The sequence below is a fragment of the Barbus barbus genome (assembly GCF_936440315.1).
Source record: "Barbus barbus genome assembly, chromosome: 42".
NCBI classification, from domain to species: Eukaryota; Metazoa; Chordata; class Actinopteri; order Cypriniformes; family Cyprinidae; genus Barbus; species Barbus barbus.
In genome coordinates, this window is record NC_136720.1 from 11741187 (window position 1) to 11748563 (window position 7377).

Consider the following 7377-nt stretch of genomic DNA (forward strand, 5'->3'; position numbering starts at 1 on the left):
CAGCTTTAATTTGAGGGTATTTACATCCAAATCAGGTGAACGGTGTAGGAATTACAACAGTTTGCATATGTGCCTCCCACTTGTTAAGGGACCAAAAGTAATGGGACAATTGGCTTCTCAGCTGTTCCATGGCCAGGTGTGTGTTATTCCCTCATTATCCCAATTACAATGAGCAGATAAAAGGTCCAGAGTTCATTTCAAGTGTGCTATTTGCATTTGGAATCTGTTGCTGTCAACTGTCAAGATGAGATCCAAAGAGCTGTCACTATCAGTGAAGCAAGCCATCATTAGGCTGAAAAAACAAAACAAACCCATCAGAGAGATAGCAAAAACATTAGGCGTGGCCAAAACAACTGTTTGGAACATTCTTAAAAAGAAGGAACGCACCGGTGAGCTCAGCAACACCAAAAGACCCGGAAGACCACGGAAAACAACTGTGGTGGATGACCGAAGAATTCTTTCCCTGGTGAAGAAAACACCCTTCACAACAGTTGGCCAGATCAAAAACACTCTCCAGGAGGAAGGTGTATGTGTGTCAAAGTCAACAATCAAGAGAAGACTTCACCAGAGTGAATACAGAGGGTTCACCACAAGATGTAAACCATTGGTGAGCCTCAAAAACAGGAAGGCCAGATTAGAGTTTGCCAAACGACATCTAAAAAAGCCTTCACAGTTCTGGAACAACATCCTATGGACAGATGAGACCAAGATCAACTTGTAACAGAGTGATGGGAAGAGAATGGAGAAGGAAAGGAACTGCTCATGATCCTAAGCATACCGCCTCATCAGTGAAGCATGGTGGTGGTAGTGTCATGGCGTGGGCATGTATGGCTGCCAGTGGAACTGGTTCTCTTGTATTTATTGATGATGTGACTGCTGACTGCTGCAGCAGGATGAATTCTGAAGTGTTTCGGGCAATATTATCTGCTCATATTCAGCCAAATGCTTCAGAACTCACTGGACGGCGCTTCACAGTGCAGATGGACAATGACCCAACGCATACTGCAAAAGCAACCAAAGAGTTTTTGAAGGGAAAGAAGTGGACTGTTATGCAAAGGCCAAGTCAATCACCTGACCTGAATCCGATTGAGCATGCATTTCACTTGCTGAAGACAAAACTGAAGGGAAAATGCCCCAAGAACAAGCAGGAACTGAAGACGGTTGCAGTAGAGGCCTGGCAGAGCATCACCAGGGATGAAACCCAGCGTCTGGTGATGTCTATGCGTTCCAGACTTCAGGCTGTAACTGACTGCAAAGGATTTGCAACCAAGTATTAAAAAGTGAAAGTTTGATTTATGATTATTATTCTGTCCCATTACTTTTGGTCCCTTAACAAGTGGGAGGCACATATGCAAACTGTTGTAATTCCTACACCGTTCACCTGATTTGGATGTAAATACCCTCAAATTAAAGCTGACAGTCTGCAGTTAAAGCACATCGTGTTAGTTTCATTTGAAATCCATTGTGGTGGTGTATAGAGCCAAAAATGTTAGAATTGTGTCGATGTCCCAATATTTATGGACCTGACTGTATATACTGTGTATTTATATATACATAATAAATAAACCCAGTACACACACAAATTGTAAACAACTTATTTTGGATGCGATTGGTTCATCGCGATTAATCGTTTAATAGCACTAATATATACATATACATACGTGTGTATATATATGTGTGTGCGTGTATATATATTTGTATGTGTATGTGTGTGTGTTTATAATATAGTTTTAGTATGATTATTCAATCAAACTTAATGCCTCATGGATCTTAACCTTAAACCTGTTTCTTTGAATTATAAACTTTATTTTTCACTCGTTGAATACTAGCTCATTTGTATAACTGGTCAAAGTCTATTTTTTAGGAAAAATTCTACTTTTTGCAAATGAAATGCTGTTGTTTTCAAACTAAATCTGAAAGAGGTGAAATCCATAGCAGCTTCATCACCACTAGATGTCGCCTGCCTGATCTCAGCCAGATGCTCTGCTCCAATCAACTCGCAACCTGGCATGCTTTTGTTAACAGGAAATGCAGGAAAAGTGTTGCTTGATGAGTGTCGTGAGGTCTTTTTGTTTATTTTTTCCCTAATCTTACATAAGGTTTGCATTTCTCTCTGTGAACCCTCCGAGTATGTTTTGCTTGCTTCTTCCTCAGGGGCTTGAAGTTCCCAAGCATTCTCATGCAAAGGCATTTGTCCACAGATAAAGCCAGAAAAAACATCTCAAATTAAAGGGATAGTTCACCCAAAAACGACATATGTCATCAATTAAAAATCATAGCACTTTTTTGCATGAAGCTATATGAGGGTATTTAAATGGTGACATCGTTTTCTTTTTTGTCACTTTAATTTTCTTTTAGCATTCCTCACAGAACCACAATAGTGGTCATTTCCAAACTTCTTGTAGGACTGCATTTATTAATGTGCTTGGCATCGAATGCTGCATATTCTCATTGTGGCATGAAGAGCTCAAAGAATGCAATAATGCTTTGAGGATAAGAGCCTGTAGTAACTGCACATAGAATCAGAATCAGAATGAGCTTTATTGGCCAAGTATGTTTACACATACAAGGAATTTGTTGTAGTGACAGAAGCTCCACAGTGCAACAGAAAGACAGTAGCAGGACAGGACACAGATAATAAAAAAAGAAAAAAAAAAAGAAATAGCCAATAACCAATGTACAAAGCAGCAAAAAAAAAACACACAATATATAGTATATAATATAGACAACTATATATGTACAGGTCAAGTATGTGCAAATTAGAAATGAGAAAAATAAAATAAGTGAGTGTGGTGAATGGATAATGTATTGTGTGTTCCACGTTTATTTATTGAGTGTTCATGAGATGGATTGCCTGAGGGAAGAAACTGTTCCTGTGTCTGGTCGTTCTGGTGCTCAGAGCTCTGTAGCGTCGACCAGATGGTAACAGTTCAAAGAGGGAGTGTGCTGGATGTGATGGGTCCAGAGTGATTTTACCAGCCTTTTTGCTCACTCTGGATAAGTACAGTTCTTGGAGAGTGGGGAGGGTTGTACCAATGATTCGCTCAGCAGTCCGGACTACCCTCCGTAGTCTTCTGAGATCAGATTTGGTAGCTGAGCTGAACCAGACAGTTATTGAAGTGCAGAGGATGGATTCGATGATGGCGGAGTAGAACTGTTTCAGCAGCTCCTGTGGCAGGTTGAACTTCCCCAGCTGGCGAAGTAAGTTTCTCCTGAAGTCCACAATCATCTCCACAGTTTTGAGCGTGTTAAGCTCCAGGTTGTTGAGACTGCACCAGACAGCCATCTCCTTAACTTCCTGTCTGTAAGCAGACTCGTCACCGTCCTGGATGAGGCCGATCAGTGTGGTGTCGTCTGCGAACTTCAGGAGCTTGACAGAGGGGTCTTTAGATGTGCAGTCGTTGGTGTAGAGGGAGAAGAGCAGTGGGGAGAGAACACAGCCCTGAGGAGCTGATCAGCACAGATTTTTCTGGTTGTACCTCAAATCTCACTGTTCTAATGAGATTCTTGACAAAAGCTAATGTAGAAAAGATCAGTTGGAGTGTTTCCCAGTTTAAAAGAAGGAAAAATACAAGAATGCAAAGCAATTATAAAAACAAATAGATTTTGTACTTTCATTTTTTGGTGATTTGCACCAGCAGGCCAACTTGGATCAGTTGCAGCAGTGAATGTGTCATGCCACATTTCATGCTTACACTTGAGTTATGTGATTTAAACAATTCATATACAAACACACAAGGCTGTGGAAAATGTGAACGTGAGCATTGTATTGCTTGGTTGAATTTGCAAGGGAAAAACTGATCCATGGTACTGGCAAGTAAAATAAAGAATAATCATATTAATGAAGATAATCATCATGAATCACCCATTAGTCAGCGCTGTGTGTGTTCTAATAATAAGGGAAGTAGTGCTGTCTGTCAAATGCATATTTGCCATATTTGTACTATTTCTGCACTATGTGCTATATGCATAAAATACAGACTTTTTTTGGGGACACATTTTTTCTTTTGCTTCAGTTTTTTTTTTTGTCTTGAGCAGAAAAAAACATGTTCTTGCTTATTTAGCTTTTTCTCTTTAATACACATTTAATGCACACCTTTTATTTATTTAAGTCTTTTTGACTCCGAGAGGATTTTCTTTTCCCTGAAAATGCCAGTTAATGTTATTATATTGGACAAAAACCTGATTTTGCTCACACAGGGTATTTAAAAAATGAATTTTTGTACTCTTTTTGACATTTTCCCCTCACCTTGTTACACTTGTGGTGTTCCCAGTGAAAAATGACCAAAAAAAACAATTTTATTCATTCGAAATACAAAACCTGAGCTAATTAAAAGAAAAGAAATTGCTAAATAAATTCAAAGATTTGGTGGTAATTTAGCATAATGAGAGGTTTACATTAAAAGGCTGGATCACCAAAGGATTTTCAGCACAGCCCAAGGGTTGCATAAATATACTATATACACTATATACAGCAAGTCTCAGACATTATGTATGCCATCCAGTATTGCAGGTAGCATTTTGCACGTAAAAAAGCATCTTGTTGCTTATGTGGCTGGTGAAATGCATGATGGATATGTAATCGGAGATTCCTCTACAGCTGGATTCTCAGTTCTGGGATCCACCTTCCACTTCCAAGTACACTTCTACATGAAAAATGTTCTAGTATTGTCTTTTGAACACAACTACAACAGAATAGGTTGAACAATATCCATAAATAAAAACATCTCCATTAAAATACCAACAAAAATTGAAATGTTAACACATTACCTGTTTGGCAATCACATAGAAAATGTTTTTTTGTTAGCCGTTATTGACTTCAGCATAATGTAGTTGTGACTCTTGGAATTTACCTGATAATTATACATTTCTTTGAGATTAGCGAAACTTATTCGGGGCTTTCTAGTGATTTTATGTGGTGGAATGTGGACAGTCAGGCAGCGAGTCATTCCCCAGCATAGTTGTACTGGTATATTTCCCTGTAATGAGACCAAAATTAGAGATCTTTAGGATATTTGAGGACTTACTCCCCATCGCCGCCTTTAATTTCTACTCATCTAGCTGGCTAAAACTTAATTATCTGCAGTGGCCTGAACGACATCAGGAACCTCCAGTTCCAGGCCGGTGGGCTGCAGCTGAATATCTGGCGCTGACCCAGAGATCGGCCTCCAGAGTCGAGGCTCATTTCTTGTTCTCCTGGATGCATGGCACGCTGTCAATTACCATAGAAAATCATTTTGTCTGGTCCCAGTTTGTAAAAACAAACAGAATCGTGTCTACAGTAATGTGCTTACAATGGAGGTCTATGGGGCAAGACACCCAACAGGACAAACATAAAATGCAAACTCGGTTGAAAGTATCACCAGTATGATTAAAAATTACGTGTTAATTATTGTCTGTGCAATGTTATTTCCAATTTCAAACTCCTGTCATGACTATACAATGTCGTTTAACATTTTGTAAGGAAACCAAAAAAAGAAATCTTTACAGAGAAAATCCACCCAGAAACGAAGTTCATCTGCCTAAAAAAATAGTGCTGTCAAACAATTAATCTCATCCAAAATAAAAGTTTTTGTTTACACAATATATGTGTTTACTATGTATATATAAATACACACATGCACATATATATTTAAGGAAAATATGTTATATTTGTATATTAAATATATTTATATAATATTTCTGTGAAAAGTTATATTTAATTTTATAGCTTTTGCCATGACAAAAACAATGATGAGAACAACTTTAAAGTACAAAACATTACACAATTTTTAAAATAAGAATTAAAATCTAATTTCACATTTGTAAATCCTCCAGAATTGAAAATGCCTCACTGTAACCATAATTTGTGTTTTTACTATCATTCCCTTTTTTTCAAGCAAAAAGATGCACAAGTGGGATGTGTGTGATAAACATTATGCAATGTAATAATGTTTAAATGTAATAAAGAAACGATTGTTTGTAATAAACTGTTGATTGAGCTTAACTTGTGCTAAACCTAGAACATTCATTTAATCTAGTTCAGCTGCGCTGCAAACTTCTGATTGTGACTTCAAATGTCTTTCTTCAAAAAACAAGCATGAGAAGATGACTAAGAAAACATGTCACCATACAGTTCAAACCTGATTGGATAAGTTATGCATTGTGCAAGATGACTATTGTGTTGCCTGCAGCGTTTGGTGGTTTAATCATTTCAGTTCTTGACTAAAATCACATGGTCACCCCCAGAAGAGCATAATAGCTTGGAACATCAAGAAACAAATCAAAAGTATCTGCAGCAGACTTTCTTAGTTTTAGTTTTACAGCTTTTGTGTCTTAATAAGCATGCTTGACATTGGGTGAATAAATGAGTACAGCTGGTACTTTTTAGCGTGTGGTTAATTTTGAAATCTTTCCCGTGACTCCGTTCAAGCAGGAAACATGCTGATAGTTTAACATACTAACTGAGGAGCATCTGAGATGTTTGGGGACACAAAGTTACTCCCAGTGCCACCAGCTCAAATGAACTGACTGGTTAAAATATGGGCTGCACACAGAACAATCCAAATGACCCATTTTGCCACCCCTCACCCATCTCAGCAGATGGCACTACGCAGATGGCATGGTCATGGTCCACCGTTACAGGACAGACAGGGGAAGTAATGGCCAGGCCTGCGCTTTGTAATGATTACAATGGTGTTGGGAGTCAAAATGACCAGAAGTTGCGATGATCATTAAAGACAATGAACAATAAAAAGCTAACAGTTGCATTCTAATAACAGAACAGTTAAATGGAGAGTTTTTTCATCATTTTTCATTACTTAAATGGTCCTGCAATCCATTAAAGACACAAAAATGATTATTTAAAGGTATAAATATAGTTTAAGATAATTTAGACTGTGTGAGAATAAAAGAATCACAAATATGCTGTTTAAATGAGTTTTTAAAGAAGTATAACGTGACACTGTAGGACAAGCAACATTTATCATGTGATTGGTCAATGTCCAACAATATGCAGTGATGCAATTAATCTCATGCTTGTTAATTATTTCATATTAAAAATGTCACACAGTGGCCTCAAAATGTATTTGGACACTCTTAGGATTTAAAAACAAAATATCAATCCAAGTGGCATTTATTTGCCAAGTCTAAAATAATGGAATAGGTGGTTTGAAGGTTTCAGAAATATATCAAAATGGATTCAAATCACTCTGGTGAAGCATACATATCAGACAGCTATTTTAGAAAAGACCCTAACTGATAAGAAAGCAAACTAAATTTAATTCTCAAAGTGGGAGTGACTCTCCACTTATCTGCTCCTTTGGAAAACGCATTATAGGTATGCGAAGTGGAACTGATTTAAAAGGGAAGTAAAGTTTGTGCTGGAGAACGGGCCAA